The sequence below is a fragment of the Geotrypetes seraphini genome, chromosome 15 (assembly GCF_902459505.1).
Source record: "Geotrypetes seraphini chromosome 15, aGeoSer1.1, whole genome shotgun sequence".
NCBI lineage: Eukaryota > Metazoa > Chordata > Amphibia > Gymnophiona > Dermophiidae > Geotrypetes > Geotrypetes seraphini.
This window is the reverse complement of record NC_047098.1, coordinates 40,704,114-40,725,874: the sequence shown is the minus strand read 5'-3', so window position 1 is coordinate 40,725,874 and position 21,761 is coordinate 40,704,114. Positions and strand designations below refer to the sequence as shown.

General features: G+C 42.6%; 1 protein-coding gene across 4 annotated transcripts in view; it reads right to left on the bottom strand.

The window, feature by feature from the left end:
• Positions 1-21,761, bottom strand: part of RPH3AL (rabphilin 3A like (without C2 domains)) — a 196,868-nt gene that overhangs the window by 173,666 nt on the left and 1,441 nt on the right. The window lies entirely within an intron of this gene.

The window sequence follows — 21,761 nt, the reverse complement described above, 5'->3', positions numbered from 1 at the left end:
ATAGGTCATTAGCCCATTTAATTGCATGCGAAACTACTTACCTGTAACGGGAGTTCTCCGTGGACAGCAGGATAAATCAGCCACACTTTGGTGATATCATCTAACGTTCTCAATTTGGAATTGCTCTCCCAGAGCTCAGGTGAGGCTTTTGGGAGCCTCATCTGAGCATGTGCAGATAGCCCTATATATACCTGTGCTGGCCCTCACTAATCCAGTGATTCCCCTATCTTGAATGTTTGGATTGTCACCCATAGGGGAGGAGGAAGGGTGTGTGTGACTGACTTATCCTGCTGTCCACAGAGAACTCCTGTTACAGGCAAGTAACTTCGCTTTCTCCATGGACAAGCAGTCTAAGTCAGACACACTTTGGTGAATCTCCAGCTGCAGGGTGCAGAGGGTGCAAAAGGACAAGGTCCCCTGTGAGGATGATCCCCTCTGTGTCCCCGCTACCTTGCTGAGGTAGGGCGAGGCTGCACAAATGCCTTGGAAAGGAACAGAGACAAAAACCCAATTACTGAGACTAGTCAGAGGTTATGCGTTGCAAACATTAGGAACTTTATTTTGGTTATTACAACTTGACCAATACTTTTTTTTTTTTTTAAACTCTACCAACATGGTAGAACATATCTCAATAACAGATCTAGTTATTCCCCCCATGTATTCAGGGAAACATAACGAACATATCACCAACATGGTACTTGAGTAACAAGTTGTTGTTTTATTGTGCAAAACTGTGTAAGAAACTGTACAAACTGTGCCAACATGGCAGAATATAAGCTGACTAACTATCTCTTCTATCTGATTCAGACTAATAGTCCTGTTCAGCTAGTCCAGGTACTAGCGCCATTTTCTGTGTCTGTTTTGGCCGCCATTCTTAGTATGTTGAGGCCAAAGTCAATGGAGGTCTGCAGCAGGCGATCCAGGCAATAGTGTCTGGTAAAGGTGTGTGGGGTGGACCATGTAGCTGCTCTACAAATATCCTGAAGTGGCATGTTGCTGAGGTTTGCCAATGTTGCGGCCATGGCTCTTAGTTGGTTCGCTGTGGTCTTTCCCTCGAGGGACAATCCCTCTTGCTCATAGCAAGAGCCAATGAAGTCTGAGATCCAGTTGGATATGGTACTTTTCCCCACTGGTGTTCCTGGCTTACTGGAGTCAAAGGAGATGAATAGTTGTATTGCTTTATGCCAGGACTGCATTCGTTGAATGTATAGGCAAAGGGCACGGGTGCAGTCCAAGGTAGGTAGGAGTTGTTCCATGCTGTTGGCATATGGACCCAGACAGAAGGAGGGGAGCACTATCGATTGTTTTATGTGAAAAGGTGAGACTACCTTTGGTAGGAACTTTGGGTGAGTTATCAGTACTGCGTGGTCGTGAAGGATATGTGTGTATGGTGGGTAAGTAACCAGGGCCTGTAGCTCGCTGATACATCTTGCTGATGTGATGGCAATAAGAAAAACTGTTTTCCAGGTGAGGAATTTGTTTGACACATCCTCCAATGGCTCAAATGGGTACGCTGTTAACCTGCGGAGGATGATGCCCAGGTCCCACGTTGGTGGTGGGTGGTGTACCGGGGGTGCAAGTTTGCAAGTCCTTTTATGAACTTGGACAATAGTGGATGTGTGGCTAGGGTCCTGTCATCGATGCGATTGTGTAAAGCTGATATGGCGCTCAAATGGACCCTTATGGAGGATGTTCTGAAGCCTGCCGTGGATAAGATAAGTAAGTATTGGAGTACTGCTGGGACTTGGCAGGTGAGTGGGTCTTCTCCCTTCGAGACACACCATATGTGGAATCTTTTCCACTTGAGCCCATATGATTTTCTAGTTGATGGGCATCTGGCTGCTAGCAGTACCTCAGTCACCCCTGTTGACATGTGGAAAGGGTCCAGGATTAGCCTTTCAACATCCATGCTGTCAGTGCTAGTGTTTTCAATCTGGGATGTAGAGTTTGCCCATGGCCCTGGGTGATGAGGTCCAGTCACAGTGGTAGGCTGATTGGCGGCCATGCTGACAGTCGTTGCAGGAAGGAGAACCACACTTGCCTTGGCCAGCAGGTGCAAGAAGATCACTGTGGCTGCCTCCTGTCTGATCTTCTAGAATTCTCTGTGGATGAGTGGTATGGGAGGAAAGGCATAGTGCAGGCATTTCCCCCAGTGAATGGAGAAAGCATCTCTGGTTTGACTGTATCGTGCCGGTCTTTTCGAGCAGAATTGAGGGCACTTTTTGTTGTCCTCTGCGGCAAAGAGGTCCATTTCTGGGGGGGCCCCCACTTGTGAAAAAGTTCCTGGGCTACCTCCAGATGGAGGAACCATTTGTGGGGGTCCAGCTTTCTGCTGAGGCTGTCTGCCAGGGCGTTGTTGAAGCCTGGATTAGAGTGTTTGTTGATAAAGCAAAGGTCCAGATTTTGTGGGCCTCTCTGCAGAGGGGGAGGGAGCCCGTGCCTCCCTGCTTGTTGATATAGAACAGTGGTCTCAAACTTGCAGCCAGGGGGCCACATGAGGCTCGCCATGTACTATTTTGAGGCCCTCGGTATGTTTATCCTAATCACAAAAGTGAAATAAAACAGTTTCTTGATCATATGTCTCTTTAGCTATAAATTACATTATTATTATTAAGGAAAGATTTATAAATTATAAAGAGTTTTACCTCATGCAAAATTGTCATTTCTTTAATAAGACATTAACTATTTTTTTCTGAGGCCCTCCAATTACCTACAAATCCAAAATGTGGCCCTGCAAAGGGTTTGAGTTTGAGACCACTGATATAGAACATTGCCACCTGGTTGTCTGTCTGGATCAATAAGGTCTTGGAGATCCAGGGGCAAAGGCTTGTAGGGCATTCCCGATTACCCTGAGTTCCAGCAGGTTGATGTGTTGTTTGGCCTTGGATGGAGGAAGTGGGCTCCCCACCCCTGCTTTGAGGCATCTGTGGTGAGTGTAAGTTGGTATTGGGGCTGCTGAAAAGACTTGCCCTTGTATAAATTCTGTCATTGTGTCCACCACTTGAGGTTGTTGCAGATTTTTTGGTCCATCGTGACTCTGTGAGACAGAGGCTGTGTGCGTTGGTTCCAATTTTTTCTGAGGAACCACTGGAGAGGGTCACATGTGGAGCTTGGCGAGCGGGACAACGTGCATGGAGGCTGCTTGATGGCCCAGGAGGTATAGCAGTGTCCTTGCTGTGACTGTTTGTGTCTCCGATATGTGCTGAATCAGTTTTTGTATTGCTTCGCCCCTTGCGTGGGGCAGGAAAGCTGCGTTCAGGGGAGTGCAGATCCTTGCCCCAATGAATTCTAGTGTTTGTGTTGGTTGTAGTATGGATTTTTGTGTTTTTGTGAGGAACTCCAACAGTGCAAATTCCTCACTCAACAGGATAAAACAATCAAAAAAGAAGAACAAACCAACTTGTATTATTCTTCATCTTTCTTTATTCAAAAATTTTTTCTCTCTTGCTCCAAAGCCCGAAGGGACCCGTTTCGCCAAACTGGCTTTTTCAAGGGTTCCAGCAAGGAGCACTATATAATGTAAATTACAAAATTAATACACATAATATCATAAATTAACATAAATTAACATTTAACATCCTGAAGAAACTGCATTTTAACTCAAAACTTAATTAATAATCAAAATTAATAATAATTATCTATATTAAGTGTGCAAAAATGCAAGTCCTATGTAAATATTTATTTTAAACAATTTGTTACTCATAGTTATCTATCCCTAATAACACAAAAAATCTTCATTATTAAAATTAATATTCTACTGTATAATACATAATTACATTTCTCAATGAATACTCAATAATCAATAAATACCTCTATGACCACAGACAATGATGAAATAATATTGGAAACCCACACATTTGATGAATGCTTGATATACTGTTCAACTCATTTACAATGTATACAAATCTAATAAATATATGCAAAGCTCATAGCTATAGTCAATAATATATAAATATATACTTTTGATAATTTATAATTAATTACACAATTCAGTTATTATCAATCTTAAAATACACTTAAACATTAATTAATAAATAGCTATAACCAATCATATATATACATTCTCACACTTTTTATCTAATAAATACATATTATTGGGGAGCGCATGCTCGTAGTGCCTAACTCGTATGAAAGCATTATAAACCAAAATAAAACCAAAATCGCTAAACCCGCTGAGGCACGAGTTTGTGTGCCTCAGCGGGTTTAGCGATTTTGGTTTTTATTTTGGTTTTTATTTCACTTTTGACTTTGCCCTCTAGGTAGCTCTAAAGTTTGTTTGATGTTTATAATGCTTTCTTACGAGTTAGGCACTATGAGCTTGCGCTCCCAAATAAGCATGTCACATGGGTATTTTTCGCTGTTTAGCGCATGCGCCCACGAATATAAAAGAGCAAGTAATTATGGACACCGCACACTGCTCCCGCCCTGAAAGCAAGAGAAAGCTAAATTAAGGTTGGTAATTTTCACATTATTTTAAAGTTGTATTTATTGATGCCTGTTTTAAAAAGTTTCTGATGTTCTCAACCCTATATCATAATGTTGGTTTCCTTTTTCATTGAGTTTTTTTACCGTAACTTTTGGCTTCCTTGACGAGCTTGAGCACTGCTGTTTGTGGGTTGGTTTTAAATCAGGCTTAGATTAGTTAAAGTGATCACTGACGCGGGTTTTTAATGAATTTTATATGTTTAAATTTCACACTAATGAGTGTTTTAAAGAGTATATTTACCACGACAGGTTCGAGTGATGCCGTCTGTGGGTCGGTGTCAAATTAAACCCAGATTAGTTTACATAAGGCACCCAGTTTATATAAGGTATTTGGAATCTATTTGAGCTTTGGTTCCCTAAGAATAGCTCACATGCATGAGGTTTTATATCATGAAATTAAAGATAATTAAATGAAGTAATGATTTTTTATGGATTTAATTTAAATTTATTAAGTGATGTGGGGATTAGTTTTAAGTGTTTCACATTTATATCTATATTTAAGTTGTTATACCATTAATTATATATTTTTTTAAAAAAGTGGTGGTACAACCACACACAGTTTTTGAATTCAATATTGATTTTCACATCAATTTTTAATTACTTAATTAAAAATTTTTCTGATAATTAATTTATGAGTAACAATTTTATATATAGCTGCACATAGTTAGATCACAGTATTTTATCTGAGATTAGTTTTGATGGTGGAGGTGTGTGCATGAATTTGTTTTTATTGGTTATAAAGAATGTGTATATATATATATATGATTGATTATAATTATTTGTTAATCAATATTTAAATATATATGTTTTTTAAGATTAATGGTGTATGAATATGTATTTATTAGATAAAAAGTGTGAGAATGTATATATATGATTGGTTATAGCTATTTATTAATTAATGTTTAAGTGTATTTTAAGATTGATAATAACTGAATTGTGTAATTAATTATAAATTATCAAAAGTATATATTTATATATTATTGACTATAGCTATGAGCTTTGCATATATTTATTAGATTTGTATACATTGTAAATGAGTTGAACAGTATATCAAGCATTCATCAAATGTGTGGGTTTCCAATATTATTTCATCATTGTCTGTGGTCATAGAGGTATTTATTGATTATTGAGTATTCATTGAGAAATGTAATTATGTATTATACAGTAGAATATTAATTTTAATAATGAAGATTTTTTGTGTTATTAGGGATAGATAACTATGAGTAACAAATTGTTTAAAATAAATATTTACATAGGACTTGCATTTTTGCACACTTAATATAGATAATTATTATTAATTTTGATTATTAATTAAGTTTTGAGTTAAAATGCAGTTTCTTCAGGATGTTAAATGTTAATTTATGTTAATTTATGATATTATATGTATTAATTTTGTAATTTACATTATATAGTGTTCCTTGCTGGAACCCTTGAAAAAGCCAGTTTGGCGAAACGGGTCCCGTCGGGCATTTGAGCTTTGGAGCAAGAGAGAAAAAATTTTTGAATAAAGAAAGATGAAGAATAATACAAGTTGGTTTGTTCTTCTTTTTTGATTGTTTTATCCTGTTGAGTAAGGAATTTGCACTGTTGGAGTTGTTCTACTTACCTCACTTCCTATCTTCAAGACTTCCTTCGTAGTTTTTTGTGAGGAACCCCAGGGATTGCAGGAGTGATATCGTTGTACCGACTGCTGTTGCTGTTGTCTGGGCTGATGGACCCACCAGCAGCCAGTCGTCCAGGTAAGGGAACACACATTTTGCCCTCTTGCGGAGGTAGGCTTCTGCCACAGTGACACATTTTGTGAAGACTCTCAGTGCAGAGGAGAATCCAAAGGGTAGGACCTGGTATTGGAAGTGCTGGGCTAGGGTCCAGAACCGCAGAAACTTTATTTGGGAGAGGTGCATATTGTATGAATACACATCTTGGAGGTCCAGTGAAGCTAGCCAGTCATCTTTTTGAATTAATGGTAGGCTTGTTCCTAAGGAGTGCATGCAAAATTTCTCCTTGTTGACTTATTTGTTTAGGCCTCGTAGGTCTAGGATGGATCTGACACCCCCCCCCCCCCCCCCCCCGTCTTCTTGGGGATGAGAAAGTAGTGAGAGTAGAACCCTTGATTGTGCTGTGACTTGGGTACTGGCTCTATTGCTCTTGCTGTGGTTATTGTGTCGATGGTACTGGTTGGTGCTATGCCATCTTGGTGCTGGTGTTTTTACAAAGCCATCTGAGGAGAGGGTTTGGAGAGTTGTGCAATGTTCTTTCATTGTGTCCACTGCTTCTATCACTTTGTCTCCAAATAAGTTCTCCCCTGGGCAAGATGCATCTGCGATACGCACATGGGTGTCTTCACGTAGGCCCGAGGCCCATTGCCATGCCAGGCGTCTGGTTGCTATGGTCACTCTGGCAGTGCGGGCAGATGTTTCAAATACATCGAAGGTTGCTTTTATCATATGTTTTCCGCATTCTTCCATATCCTGTAGTATGGGAGCTAAGCAGGCTTTCCCTTCCGAGTATAGCGTGTCTAGGGTTTCCTCTACTTTCCTCTGGAGGGCATCATTGTACAGGATAAGGTGGAACAGGTGAGTGTCAATTTTTGCATTTAGCATGGAGCCATGGTAGACCTTTTTGGCGGAGGTATCCAGGGACCTGTGTTCTTTGACCGGGATGTCTTTGACATGAGGGCGGTTGCTCTTAGCCTTCTTAAGGGCAGATTCTACTATGATGGATTGGTGAGGGAGCTGTGGTTTGTCAAAGCCTAGTGCCTCACTGATCTGATATTTTTGGTCTAACCTCCTGGCCTGACAGTGCGATTTTCCAGATCTTGTCCCAGCAATCTAGTAGCATTTTGTGAGCTGGTAGTGCAGCTATGGTTTTTTGCACGTTTAGGTATTTTAGCAGTCCCGGTGCTTTGTTTGTCACCTCTGGCTGCTGTATTGGAGCAAGTGCTAACTTGGTGGCAACCTTCTGGAGGAACTTTGGATAGGTGAGGTCTTCCACAGGAGTGTCTGGCTGGAATGTCCCAGCTGCAGCTCTGTGTCTGTGGTCTCCCGGGTTGTTGACGTGTGTGGGCTGCTCCGTACTGAAGTATAGCTCTGCTAGTAGCGCTCACTGCGGTTGGCTGGTGAGTGTGATGCGGCTGTCTCTGCCCTCTGCCTCCATGCTGTTGGTGGCTACAGCATTTGTTCTGCGTTCAGCGATGGACTTTGACTCTGCACCCTTTGTTCTGCCAGCTGCTGCGAGATGAACCTGTTGAAGAGGTCGAGCAGTTGTTGGTGGTCAGTGGTGAGGGCAGGTGATGATCCGTGCTAGTTCTGGTGTCCTGGCCCTTTAAGTGGGCGGAGTCTGAGGCCATGCTTGAAAAGACACTGTCTATAGGCTGGATTGCCTTTTGCTGCAGCTGTGCCTTAAAGGGGGCGAATCATAGCGCATTGACGTCATCCGGAGATGAGGTCGAGGTAGCCGTTGTATATGGACTGCAAGGAGCATGGCACCATGTTGGATTGGTGCAGTCCTGAGTCGGTGCTGCTAAGATGGCCGGCGGAGGGGATAGGAGACCCTCAGTCATTACCCTCCCAGTGTGGTCTCCCACAATCGGCCTGGTCTTCTGAGTGGCCGTCGGGGAAGCCTGCATGATGCCGGACAGTTTTAGCAGCAGTCTGCTCTGCTTTTTCTGGGCTTCCTGAGGTAGCAGGTAAACTGAGGTTGCCGTGGCTGCGGTTTGGAGTCTCGGGGAGGTTCTTACCGGCGTCGGGTGTGCTGCTGGTGTCTTGCTGGTTGCTGTTTCTTTTTTACGCTGGTCTTCCCCCGGGTTCTTCAGCATCTGCAAGCAGTTTCTGCGGGCCCTCGGGGACATTTTTAGGCACTGGGGGCAGGCGGCTATGAGGTGAGCCTCCCAGGGGCAGCGGACACACACCTCGTGGGGGTCCATGGAGCTCATTTTCCTTTTGCATTCTGGGCACTTCTTAAAGCCCAGTTTTGCTGCGGTTTTTTCATTCTTTTCAGCCATTCTTCTTTTTTATTTGGTTTTCCTTTTTTTTGGACGTGGAGAGCGCTTTTGATCCGGGCCGTTGGGAAGGGCGGATAGACTAAACTGGATTAGTGAGGGCCAGCAGAAGAATATATAGGGCTACCTGCACATGCTCAGATGAGGCTCCCAAAAGCCTCACCTGAGCTCTGGGAGAGCAATTCCGAATTGGGAACGTTAGATGACGTCACCAAAGTGTGGCTGACTTAGACTTTTTGTCCACGGAGAAATTTGCATATCATTTATAGGATCTGAAGGGAGTCTGCTTTCCTCATAACAATTATTGCAATGCCACTATAATAATAAACTTCATTAGGTTTTCTGCAGGAAACAAACCTGCGATAAGGTCTGAGTGCTAAGCATAGCAACTACAGGGTAGCATTTCATGCTTTATGGTTGTGCTATAAGCACAGCTTGTCTCACGTTAACATGATTGTTGTATTTACCAAAATGACACATTTGTTCCAAATCATTTACTAATCAGGGTTGGAGGCATCACCGCTTTATTATGCAATAAATAGCCAATGAATATGACACTTAGCATATTTCCATATGAACTAGATAAAGAAGTTGTGGGTTTTTTGCATTTATTGGAAGTTGGAAGGTGCTACAATTTCACATGTTGCTTTTAGTCTAGGTGTAAAGTATCTGAACTTATGTAGAGACAAATGTATTAAATTATCATGAAACCATTGGTGAACTGATATAAAAAGCAGCAAAAGTGTAATGTGGTATATTAATTAAACTACAATGTTCAGCAAAAGTCATGCATACAAATGAAAAAGGGAATGATGAACTTCCTTAAAATAAACCATAAACTTACCAAGAGTAATATAAGAATCTGTCTGGAATATTTTCTAAGAAGCCTGTACCAAGCCATGAGAAGAGAATCCTCAGTGGAAACCAAACACTTCTGTCCTCTCCAGAAAAGAGGTTTCAGACAGACATTCTGTATTGCTTAACCCCCAAAACAAATATGTGACACTTATCAGAGGATTGGGTTTAAAACAAGATCTGGATTCAACAGTATATAAGAACATAAGAATAGCCTTACTGGGTCAGACCAATGGTCGGACCATCAAGCCCAGTAACCCATTCTCAGGTTGACCAATCCAGGTCACTAGTACCTGGCCAAAACCCAAGGAGTAGCTACCAATACAGGGCAAGCAGTAGCTTCCCCCATGTCTTTCTCAATAACAGACTATGGACTTTCCTCCAGGAACTTGTCCAAACCTTTCTTTAAACCAGCTACGCTATCCACTCTTACCACATCCTCTGGCAACGCATTCCAGAGCTTAACTATACTCTAGAGTGAAAAAAAATTTCCTCCTATTGGTTTTAAAAGTATTTCCCTGTAACTTCATCAAGTGTCCCCCCTAGTCTTTGTAATTTTTGACAGAGTGAAAAATCGATCCACTTGTATCCATTCTACTCCACTCAGGATTTTGTAGACTTCAATCATATCATCCCTCAGCCGTCTCTTTTCCAAGCTGAAGAGCCCTAACCATTTTAGCCTTTCCTCATATGAGAGGAAGTAGCTTGAACTGAGACATAAAAGCATGTATGTTCAAAAAGACAAAACTTAACCGCATCATCATAAAACTTTAATCAAAGCAGAAGGCTGTATGGAAAGTCAGATGCCAGGTGTTGCCATGTTTGATTTGTATCACCCCAAGTGAGTGGAGAACCTACAGAGGCTCGGGAGCTGACTAAAATCCATAAATTATAACTTCTGTATTTTCCTACCCAGCTAAAAAAATAGTGGCACAATGTACACCCAGACAAGCAAATAATGGTTGATAGACACTCAGTTCTACATTTATGGAGATGACATGCAACTACTCGTACTCACTGAAGCTCCTACCCAAAAAACCATGAATAAACTGACTACCTTTTTAACATCAATTCAATTGTGGGCTAAAAACAACAAATCCTGCCTGAACCCAAGTAAAAGCCAAGCTTCAATGGGTCCCTAACACAAGTGGGCATATACCAACATCAAAATTTCTTCTGGTAAATAAGAACTTCTCCTCAATTACAAGTCAAGAACCATTGACTGCAGCTATACTCAACAATTATGCTTGTCCCCCAAATCCAAGCAACCTTCAAGAGCTGCTTCTATCATTTGCAACAACTCTGCTACCTCTCTCCTTACACTGAGAAGGCATGCCATAATAACATTAAGACTGGATTACTGTGATACACTCTGCACTAGCTGAATACAAAGGGTTTGTACCAACTCTAATTGATTTAGAATGCTACAGCAAGCGTCTACTGCAGAAGGCATGGTTAATGCCGGAAGTGACCTTAGGCGCCTCCATAGTTGTGATTCACGTCAAAGATGGCCGCCTAAAATGTAAGTCTTTAAAACCCTGGCGCCCCACCAAATTCCATGACTTCCTATCTGACCCTACCTCAAGCAGATCATCACAAAGTTCTTTGGGGATGTCTATAGGTGGACCCATCCATTTAGACACCCTGATGCACAGAGCATATTCTCCTATATAATGGCATCTGGATGGCCAGATTGTGTTATAGAACAGATATTCCCAAAATATGGTATATGAGCCAACTGCAGGGGGTACGTGGTGTGTCCTTCCCTGGCGGTATTCCATTTTGGAGCACGGAGGCAGGGAACAAGCGGCCGACTCCCCCCTACCACTGCCGCCCTGCTGCTGCTCCTCTTCAATGCAGCCTGCTGAGGTTCACTGGCCGGCTGTAGCGAACCTCGCAGGCCGCTCTCCACCTGGTAGCACTGATGCGATCGTGTCAGAGGAACATGCTACCGATGTGGAGAGTGGCCTGCGAGGTTCGCTACAGCCGGCCGGCGAATTCAGCAGACTGCTTTGTTGAAGAGGAGCAGCAGCGGCGGCAGTGGTTCATGCCGTTGGGCCAAAGACACCAGGAACCATGGATGGAGGGAGGGTAAGAATGGGAGGGGGGAAACAGAAGGGGGCTATGGAGCAGGCAGGCATGGCACAACAGGGGGCCAGGGGGAGAGGGAAAGGGGGCTGCTTTGGGGGGAGGGGTGTGCTGGGGGCAGACAGCAATCATGGGGGGGACAGAAGGCCATGGAGCAGGCAGGCATGGCACAACAGGGGGCAGGGGGAGAGGGAAAGGGGGCTGCTTTGGGGGAGGGGTGTGCTGGGGCAGACAGCAATCATGCTTTGTTTTGGGAGGGGGGGAATAGAGGAGGCCATGGAGCAGGCAGGCATGGCACAACAGGGGGCAGGGGGGAGAGGGAAAGGGGGCTGCTTTGCTCTGGGAGGGGAGACAGAAGGGGACCATGGAGCAGGCAGGCATGGCACAACAAGGGGCAGGGGGAGAGGGAAAGGGAGCTGCTTTGGGGGAGGAGTGTGCTGGGGACAGACAGCAATCATGTGTCCCATGCTGGTAAGAAGTGGAGGGGGAGAAGAAAAGTGGGCTGCTTTGAGGGGAGGGGTGTGCTGGGGGTAGACAGCAATCATGCTTTGCTCTGGGAGGGAGGGGGAACAAAAGGGGGCCACAGAGAGACAGGCAAGCTTGGCGCAACAGAGAAATACAGGCAGGCAGGGGGCCAGGGAGACAGACAGATAGGGGGCCAGGGAGAGACACAGACAGACAGCTAGCGTACAAGGAGAGAGAGACAAAGAAAAAAACCCAGACAGACATCTACTCTAGCACCCATTAATGTAGCGGGCTTAAACACTAGTATATATATAAAACCCTTTCAGTATCATTCTGGTTAATGTTGATTTATATATTTGATTTAACCCTACCAGGAGGTCATGTTTCTGCTGCTCTCTGCTTTTGCCTCATTTGTGTGTCCACAATAATTTGATGCTTCAGCCTCAAAATATTACAAAGTCTGCACTACTCAAAAAGTATATAATGTCAGTCTGTGTATAGCTTTGAAGGATAGATTTCAGAAGGGTGGTAGTGATATAGAACTTAGGATTCTTCACATGAATACAGAAGTCAAAAGGATAAGTGGCAAATGTTATAGGTGACTCAGAAAGAGACCAAGATGTGACATTGTTTAGCATAAATAGCGAGCCCTTGCACTAATGTCCAATTTCAGTCCTTAGTTGAAAGCCTCAATCTAGTCAGGATTACTCCAATGAACGTGCATGAGATTATTTGCATTTGCCTCTGTTGTATGCAAATAGAGGTTGGTCACCCCTGGTTTAGCTCATCTACTGAATCACCTGCTATAAATGTCACCACACGCCACTGATATTAGTCAAAATTTAGTAGTTGGCCTATACTAAATTTATCCTGGAAAAATCTAACTTGGTCACAGACAAATTGTTTATTTAAAATGGGTATTGTGGCGGGGCCAGGAGTAAGCCTAGCGCTGGCAACCCGGCTCCCGCCCCAGGCGTAGGACGGAGCGCTCCCAGGAGGACTCCCACTGGATAATCAGTAGAATAATTAGTTGACTGCTTTCTGGGTAAAGTTCAGCTTTTATCTTTATTACCCCCAGTTCAAACCACTGGGGTTCCAGTAGTCCCTCTGGCTGAGTGGATTTAACAGAAATCATACATTCACAAGGCTTCTTCCTTATAATACAGTCCAGCCTGCTGCTCAGGCAAAAAGCCAAAAATAAACCAAAACATTTTCTCTTTAGTTTTACTACTTTTGTTTGCAGATACTTCAGGAAGCTTTTCTACCTGACCCACCTGGAAGTCCAATGCCCCCACTACCCTTATGCTCCTGGGTAGGGGCTAGGGAACTTTATATAACCCAACCTTTTATGACTGGTGTAAGTCCCCTCCCAAAAGTTCCCTGCTTCAGGGTTACGTGATGTCAGGTCTCTGAGTTCCGTTCAAGCTTCTCGGGAAACCTAATTATGGTTCAAGTTTTCAAGTTTTATTAGGATTTTATATACCGCCTATCAAGGTTATCTAAGCGGTTTTTACAATCAGGTACTCAAGCATTTTCCCTATCTGTCCCGGTGGGCTCACAATCTATCTAACGTACCTGAGGCTATGGAGGATTAAGTGACTTGCCCAGGGTCACAAGGAGCAGCGCGGGGTTTGAACCCACAACCCCAGGGTGCTGAGGCTGTAGATCCAACCACTGCGCCACACACTCCTTCCCTTTATCTACAAGGCCTCTCTCTCAGGCTCTAATTGATGCATTCACACATGCTTACAGTTCTGCCTAAGGGAGAAAGGACGCTACACAAAATACATTCACTTTCATTCCCCTCCCCCATTCATACCTTATTGACTGTGATTCAACAGGAGATCCCAGGCTGCTAGATTGCACTCCATTTCACTGCTTCCAGATAGCTCTCCCTCTAATTCCATTAGGGACTCATCGCTTTCTGAGACTGGGTAAGAACGCCCTTCAGGGGCAGCTAACGGCCAGCCCTGCCCTGGAAACCTTTCTCCTCTCTTGAACTTCTGCTTAGGAGCCAGAAGTCTGTTAGCTCGGGAGGGTTGTAAGACAGCCTGTGCTTTAGCTCTGGTCTGGGACAGAGAACTCCTAGCAGGCTCCTTCCTGCTCAGCCCGGCACTTCTTGTTCTAGCAGTTCCTGAATTCTTCCCTGTATTCTCTCCGGTATTCTCCCGAGTGTTCCCAGCTGTGCTGATTTTATGCTGCAGGCTTGTTCCCACTCTCCCTCTGGGTTCGTCCTGCCTGTCAGCCCCACCCCTCTCATTAACCATGCCTGTGCTGGTTTTCTTTACTAGAGGTTTTGTTGGAGAACTGCCCAAGGTATTATAAAAGGGATTATAGTGCCCTAAACCAGATGTTGTGGTTTCTGCCCTTCTCTCTTTGCCTTGCCCTGCCTGTTGGCTCTTGGTGATAGGAACAGGGTTACTGGGCAGCTTCCTGGGCTTAGGAATAGGGGCAGTCCTTTGCAAGGCAGGGTTTAAAACCGGGTTTAAACTGCTGACAGGTGTTTCCCTGTCACAGTATGAACTAATTCAGGATGAGCTCTTCATAAGCTTTTTTTGAGGCAGCAAACACAAGGAAAACAGCTGGAATTTTTTTTGGATTCTACCTATTTTCAAAATTTGCCACACATGTGCCTTCGAATTCCAGGGGCCCAAAGTTTGGAATAGCCTACCGTTAAGATTGCACCAGCTCCCCTCTTACTACAATTTCAGGAAAATATTAAAGACATACATCTCTTCTCTTTTTAACTCATTTGAAATGCACCATTTTAAGATCCAAGAAACATCACTTTAACCTCAATTGATTTATCCTTGCCACTCTATGGTAAACAGCAATGATTCCAAGCTGAAATTTACGGGATATAAGAAATTGTATGGTATTTTGAATCCACGATCTGTCCTTTGAGCAGTTTCAGGCATCAGTCCCTTGCTGAAGTTCTAATTTTTTTTTCTTTGAATCTGTTTAGTATAGATGTCATCAATGTCTGCAGTTTGGTCAGATGTCATGTTGTTGATGACTGTTTTCCCATATCTTTCATTGTGAACAGGCAACAGAAGTCTTTCTTTTCCCTGTGTTCTTGCTGTTGGTTGTTTGTTCTATAGTTTCATTATTTTTAAGCTGCTGTGGGATAACTCTATGAGGTGGGCACTTACAAGTATGCTTATAAACAATGAGAATAATGGTATGTATGAACATATACATATAAATGCCAAAAGTCTGCCTGATCACTATTCTGTAAATATACATATAAAATGTACAGACAGTCCCTGTCTTAAGAACAAATTACGTTTTTAAAGCTGTTCTTAAGTCAGATTTGTATGTAATTCAGAACTTGTAGATTTTAAGATTCTTGCTGCTTACCTCTGCTTCCAGCTGACAAAAGGGCCAACTGTCCCTACCAGTGTTCCCTCTAAGGTACAGCATGCACAACCACACATTGTTCTTAAGGTGGCCATGAATCATTCCTGAATCTGCTACAGGAGAAGCGTAGGAGTCCATGCCACCGGAAATACTGCTCAGTGAAATCAAATGAAGCAGCAAATGCGTTCTTAAGTACAAGTCATACTTAAGTCTGTAACTCAGGGACTGCCTTTACTGAGCAGAACACAGGCATGACATACACACATCTCTCCAGCATTTGGGTTCAAGCAATTGCACCAGCCCTTTGGCACCTAACCTCTCATGCTACTAACTCTCTCTTATAGGTCTATATGTTCCATTTCCATTTATATCCTATGCTGTCTATGAAAACATTTTAATATAGCGGTATACAAGAAATAAAATTATTATTATTATTATTATATATGCATTGTGTCGACATTGTACGTAGCATACTATGCTATAAGATGTGCTCTTATTTGAATCATTTTTTCTGTTGTAATTGTCTATTGCTTATGTCTAGAAGATTATTCTTGCTGTATACAACTTTGGATGAATTTCTTCAAAAAGGTAACAAATAAACCTTAATAAAGGAAAGTAGGTACCTACTTCTTTTACAGAATAGGTGCCTGTGGTTCCTCTGGGAACCTTCTCATAGGCAATTACCCTCTGTGCGCTACCTGTTCAGCTTTCTGTAGACTGTTGCTCAGTTTCTTGGATTATAGGCTAAATATTCTATTAAGGGTCACGTTTAGCATTTTATTTCAAAGTCAAAATTTCCTCTCAGCTGCCATCAGCTGTCCTTCCTGCTGAACTTTCACTACCAAAGTAAACACTATTATGTTCTCTTCAGTTGCAGCTGTTTTCCCCCTTCTCAGTTATCCCCACAGACCTCTCTATTCCAGACCAATCCTAAAGAAGCCTTCTCTTTTTGGAGCCAACAAGGCTGGACAATCATTCAGGCTCAGCAAGAGGTCATTCCTGAGCCTACTGGCCATTCTGTAGATTATTTTACTGCCTCATGGTATGTATTTTCCAGCAATTAGTTATACCACTTTGACAAATGGTCTGCAGTCTGGATTAGGTTTTATGTCTACCAACATTTTAGTCTTAGTTTATTTATTGAAATTTTTATAAAACAGTCAAACCATGAAAAACAGAAATAACAATCCAGGATATACAAATCATAGAAGAACAATCATTTTATACATAAAGATTCTATATAGCATATGGGGGCCTCATTTTCAAAACAGCAAAAATATTTAAAAACCCATCATAAAGCCACAGAAAGACACATGTCTCACAAAAACGTCTTCTTGCAATTTTTCAAACTCGAATTTGAGATGTTTTTCTCCACAGTTCGGCCAAATTTCAAGCAGGCTTATTTTGAGCAGGACTGGGGTATTACCAAAAGTTAAACATTTTTCAGCCATAATGGAACAAAATCAAAACATCTTCTAGGGCAAATATTGAGACCTGTCTAGACCTGTTTTGTGTCACAACTAAGATACAAAAAAAGTGCTCTAAATCAGCGGTTCCCAACCCTGTCTTGGAGGACCACCAGGCGGGTTTTCAGGCTAGCCCTAATGAATATGCATGAGAGAGATTTGCATATAATGGACATGACAGGAATGCAAATCTGTTCCATGCATATTCATTAGGGCTAGCCTGAAAGCCCGATTGTCCTGGTGGTCTTCCAGGACAGGATTGGGAACCACTGCTCTAAATGACCACAGAAAAAATTAAGGCATGACCCCCCCTCTCATTCCCCTAGTAATAGCTAACCCCCTCCCAGCTCCCCAAGATGTGAAAGTGCCAGTTCATGCCTGGCTCTATGATAGCTCAGTATGAGGCCATTCCTAGAAGCACAAGCAGGTCCCAGGAATAGGCTGCTAAGATGTCAGGGCAATGGACTGTAGAAAAGGAGACCCAGTGCACACTTCTGATAGAAAGTGAGTCCTCCAAAAACCACTAAGTATATACTGTACCTACATTTAGATGACACCTACAGGCTTAAGGGCATATGGGATCTCTCAGAGAGAGAAAGAGATAATGTTTACTGCGGATGGGCATTTTTGGCCTTTATCTGCTGTCATGTTTCTATATAGTGGTACACAGAGCTGAACACCCTAAAGGTCACAAATGTAAAAAATATGTTAACCTTGTGAGGATCTAGTTGAGTGTGGGTTAACTGAAAACTGTTAATGCCCAAGAGCTTCTTTTACTAAGGTGCATTAGCGTTTTTAGCCCATGCTGAAGATTACCGCGCGCAAAACCACACGATAGACGAAAATACTAACGCAAGCTCTATGGAGGCATTAGCGTCTAGTGCGCGCAGCATTGTAGAGTGTGCTACTCCACGCGTTAATGCCCTAATGCACCTCAGTAAAAAGAGCCCTAAGTAAAGGAAAAGATCTCAGAATACCACCCCAAGGATCATACGACTATTCTTCCTTTGGTTTTATGGAGAATAGTCATATGATCCTTGGGGTAGTATTCCGAGATCTTTTCCTTCACTTAGGCATTAACAATTTTCAGTTACCACAGTACCCAATAATATGGTATTTCCTTATTTTCCATTTTTGTTTTATTTCTATTTGTAAAATGGTGGTGGTTATTTGTAAGTTTTTTTCAAATTTACATCTATCATCTTTATATTTTGCACATGTGTTGCTGTTTCTCTGGTGTTGCATTCTATGTAGTCCAGGGGTGTCCAACCTGTGGCCCCAGGTCAAAGGTGATGCAGTGTTTTCCTCTGCTGCCCCCGGGTGTTTACCGTCTTGCCAGCTCCCTCCTCTGTCTTGCTGCAGCGTTTGCAAGGCCCCATAAATATTATTTTCGGACAATGTGGCCCAGGGAAGCCAAAAGGTTGGACACCCCTGAGTCTGGCTTCTTTGCCGTTTAGTTTTAACTTTTGTCTACATATTTCTATTTTTAGTTTGTGATTACTTATTCCATACTGGGTGAGGGTGTATCTGTGTTTTGTGTGTATGCAAAGGACATGGTTTTCTGTTAGCGTTGACTGTGCAGGATCAATCCGTATTAATCTGACTTGTTTAGTTTTACAATAAAAATTGATTCAACTTTAAACTTAAAAAGCTGTGTCATTAAAAGTGAATCAAATCAAAAAAGTAAGTTAGTGACAAATGTATTAAAATTAGTCTAATAAAAAGATTACTTTATGTCCATTTTCTTTTTATAAACATTTATCAAAACAGCTACAATAAAGCAACAAAAATTCTTTTTTCAACCTTTACTCATTTCTGCTTTAATCATCCTCTTTACTCTCTTCTTTCCACCCAGCGTCTGTCCTCTCTCCCTTTAGTGCATCTGCCCCTTCTATCTACTGCGTACCCCATCCCTCCCCCTGTAGCCCTGCCTCTCCTTCTGTCCAGCTGTTCCCTTTCTCTTCCTTTACCCCTCATCCCAGGGCAAGCATCTCTCTTATTTTTTCTCTCCATTTGTGAATTTAGCATCTTTCCCACTCTCCTCTGTGCTCTTCTAGCTCCCCTGCCCCAGAATATCTCTCTCTCTTCCTTCCTCTGTGACTTCAGCCTCTCCCACTCTTCCCCACTGCCTTATCTAATCTCTCTGATCTCCAGGTCATCTCTTTCTCTGCCTGCCCTGTAGAAAGGCATCTTTTTTCCTTCTCCACCCCTCGAAATCCAGCACCTTCCATCCATGTCCCCCCCCCCCAACACACACACACCATCAAGCAAACAGCTTTCACAACTCACTGCTCATGCCATCGTTGGGCCTTCCTCTCTACAAGGTTCCGACTACTTCCTATTTCCATGAAGGCAGGACCAGGCAGAGAGGAAGGCCTAACGCCAGCAAGAGCAATATGTTGTGAATGTTGCTGCGGAGAAGTTCCCGGACTGCGACAACACTGGTCCTGAAAGCATCCATGAGCCTGCACTGAATAAGTGAGTCAGATTTTTTCCAAGAACAAATCAATTCAGCCAAAGTGAATCAATTTGACTCAGGAATCGAGCAGCTCTAGTACACAGTGAGGTATAGGGCTTTTTTTCTCTTTTTCTTTTCCTGAAGGGCCATCCATGCAATATAAAGAAGTTATGGTGCGGGTTGTAGCTGAGACCTTTTATGTAATGTGTACTGCAGTCAGAGCCATCAATGGATCATGGGTCAAATGGGTCAACAATATTGGATTGGGTCAAATGGGTCACTCACGGGACAGTGTCCCTGACCCATATGACCCATGATAAAATTTATTTACCTGCTTCATTGAGCTTGCCTTGCTCTCTGGAGGTTAGTGACCCTGATGATTGCTGTGTGTTTGTGGCTTGGGCTGGTCCTCCTAGAAAGCCCGCTAGGCCATGGCAGAGGAGTGGAGTGTTGCTGCTGCTGCTGGAGGCCTGAGCTCTGCTGCCTTCTGCAGAATGTAGCTATCTGAGGCTGCGGAGAGATAATTTACCGCAGACCTGCAAAGCTGCCACATAAAATGCCTGCACAACTTAGCTAAATTTCATAGTACACAACTCAAAAAGGGGTGTGGTCATGGGAGGGTCATCAGCAGGTCAGGGGGTTGGGTATGAGGACTTACACCAGATTTCAGCAGACATAAGTTCTTTAGGCACTGGAATCCATACCAAGTACTATTCTATAAATGCTGCTTCACACTAAGCAACTTTAATGGCACCTACTATAATTTTGAGAACCATTTACTTAATCTGGCCCCGTCTTTGGCATTACAACTGGATTGGCATGGATATGAAGGTCTATAGCAGGGGTGTCAAAGTCCCTCCTCGAGGGCTGCAATCCAGTCGGGTTTTCAGGATTTCCCCAATGAATATGCATGAGATCTATTAGCATGCAATGAAAGCAGTGCATGCAAATAGATCTCTTGCATATTCATTGGGGAAATCCTGAAAACCCGACTGGATTGCGGCCCTTGAGGAGGGACTTTGACACCCCTGGTCTATAGAATACTTAGTGGAGTGGAACAGGTAGATGTGAATCTCTTGTTTATTCTTCCCAAAAATACTAGGACGTGGAGGCATGCAATGAAATTACTAACTAGTAAATTTAAAACAAATTGGAGAAAACTCTGGAATTTGCTGCCAGAAAACATGGTAAAAGCAGTTAGCTTAGCAAGGTTTTAAAAACAGTTTGGACGATTTCCTAAAAGTCCATAAGCCATTATTAAGATGAACATGGGAAAATCCACTGCTTATTTCTAGTATGAACAGCATAAAATCTGTTTTACTTGGGATCTTGCCAAGTACTTGGACCTGGACTGGCAGCAATTGGAAACAGATTACTGGGCTTGAGGGACCTTCAGTCTGTCCCACTATGACAATGCTTATGTTTTTATGGATGATTAAGTAACGTTAAGCATGTGGGATCAGATTCATGACCTTCTTGTGGTGTAGTGCTGCCATGGTAAAGGATCATGGATTTGATATACTGCCTTTCTGTGGTACAAAGAAAGTGAAGCACTGCCTGCTGTTTATTTTTTTGGATCTAGATTAGGAACTCAGCATAGCAAGGTAGAAACTCATTGCAAGACGAAGGTCAGATCTAAAAACTTTTACATGTAGAATCTCAAAGTCTTTTTTTTTTTTTTTTAATCCGTCACCAAGTCTTAATAAGCAGGTCTGATTGTAGAAAGACTGTACTTTCACATGGTTTTGCAATCACCATCATTATATAGCTCATTGACTGCAGCCATTCTTATTATTGTTAATTTTACTATTATTTATTGCTTTGACATTTTGTGTATCTCTTGCGGACATAATACTGGACACTTATTTTTACACACATTTTGACAAACTGATGTCACTTGACAGGCACGAAGCTCTCGACACTGGCAGATAGGATCGTAAGTGAAAGTCCCGTGTTGTGGCTGTGTTGGTTTGGCAATGACCCATATTGGTAATACTTTACAACAAGATAAGGAAACAACAAATTCTATTTGCTAAAAATAAATATTGTTGTAACAACTGTACATTGATACTCCAAGAAATAATACTTCATTTTGTTACAACATCCTTTTATAAATAGGAACCAGTAAATGTTAAACTGAACGGCAAACAAGAAGTTGGCAGAATTCTGATCAACCCATATCTCTGTACTTCTATAATCACAATCTACACTTTAAATTGGGGGGGGAGAACCCTATGTGCATAGGGTAACACAATAGAGAGGCAGAAACACTAGCATCGATACCATACAAAAATATCTTACAACCTTGATGAAGGTGACAACACCCTGCCACTTATAGGCTGACTTAAAGGGACAGTAAGAAAATTTGAAAGCGTGAAACTTGATAAAACGAGGATCCCATGGATCCCCACAGACCTCACGGATCTCTACTGTATGTCCTTAAAAATCTGTTTACCTCAGGGGTGAGCAAAATCCATGAGGTCTGCAGGAGTTAAAACAAGAACCCCTGCAGACCCCATGCCACGGCCGCTTTCTTTTTAAGGCCATATGCTTTAGCTCCGTGGATCCGTGGGGCCCCCAAGTA